At 44.3% G+C, this 720-nt stretch overlaps 1 non-coding gene across 1 annotated transcript; it reads right to left on the bottom strand.

Moving 5' to 3' along the window:
* Positions 1 to 384: 384 nt before the first annotated feature.
* On the bottom strand, positions 385 to 488 carry LOC112804970 (small nucleolar RNA R71). The gene has a single exon (XR_003203586.1). It is a non-coding gene; the product is annotated as a small nucleolar RNA R71 (small nucleolar RNA).
* Positions 489 to 720: the final 232 nt, after the last annotated feature.

Below are 720 nucleotides of genomic sequence, written 5' to 3'. Positions count from 1 at the left end.
AATGCCATTCCCGAGAGGAGGGTTCTTGGTTCATACATAAACCCAACCTCTGGGAATTGTGGTAGCAGCATTCAGAAACCACCCATTCAGGCCAACAATTTTGAACTCAAACCACAGCTAATATCACTGGTGGATGATCATTGTTCATTTGGTGGGAGTGCTAATGAAGATCCAAACCAACATCTCACAAAATTCCTGAGAATTTGCGACACTGTGAAGTCCAATGGAGTCCAGGAAGATGCCTATAAACTGCTCTTGTTCCCATTTTCACTTAGGGACAAGGCAGCTAAGTGGCTGGAATCATTCCCAAGGGGGAGCCTAACCACCTGGGATGAGGTGGAAAGCAAGTTTCTGGCACGTTTCTACCCCCCACAAAAGGTCAATAGGCTTCGATCTGAGGTTCAGACTTTTAGACAACAAGATGGTGAAACTCTCTACGAGGCATGGGAGAGGTTCAAGGATTTGACAAGGAAATGCCCACCAGACATGTTCCATGACTGGGTGCAATTGCATATTTTCTATGATGGACTTTCTTATGAATCAAGGAAGGCTGTAGACCATTCATCAGAAGGTTCATTGAACAGGAAAAAGACTGTGGAAGAAGCCATTGAAGTTATTGAGACAGTGGCTGAGAATGAGTACTACTATGCTTCAGAGAGACACAACACTAAGGGAGTTATGGAGCTGAACCATGTTGATACAATTCTAGCCCAAAACAAG

The sequence above is a fragment of the Arachis hypogaea genome, chromosome 5 (assembly GCF_003086295.3).
Source record: "Arachis hypogaea cultivar Tifrunner chromosome 5, arahy.Tifrunner.gnm2.J5K5, whole genome shotgun sequence".
Lineage (NCBI taxonomy): Eukaryota > Viridiplantae > Streptophyta > Magnoliopsida > Fabales > Fabaceae > Arachis > Arachis hypogaea.
Note: the sequence above shows the minus strand (reverse complement) of the source record. Positions and strands in the feature narration are given on the sequence as shown.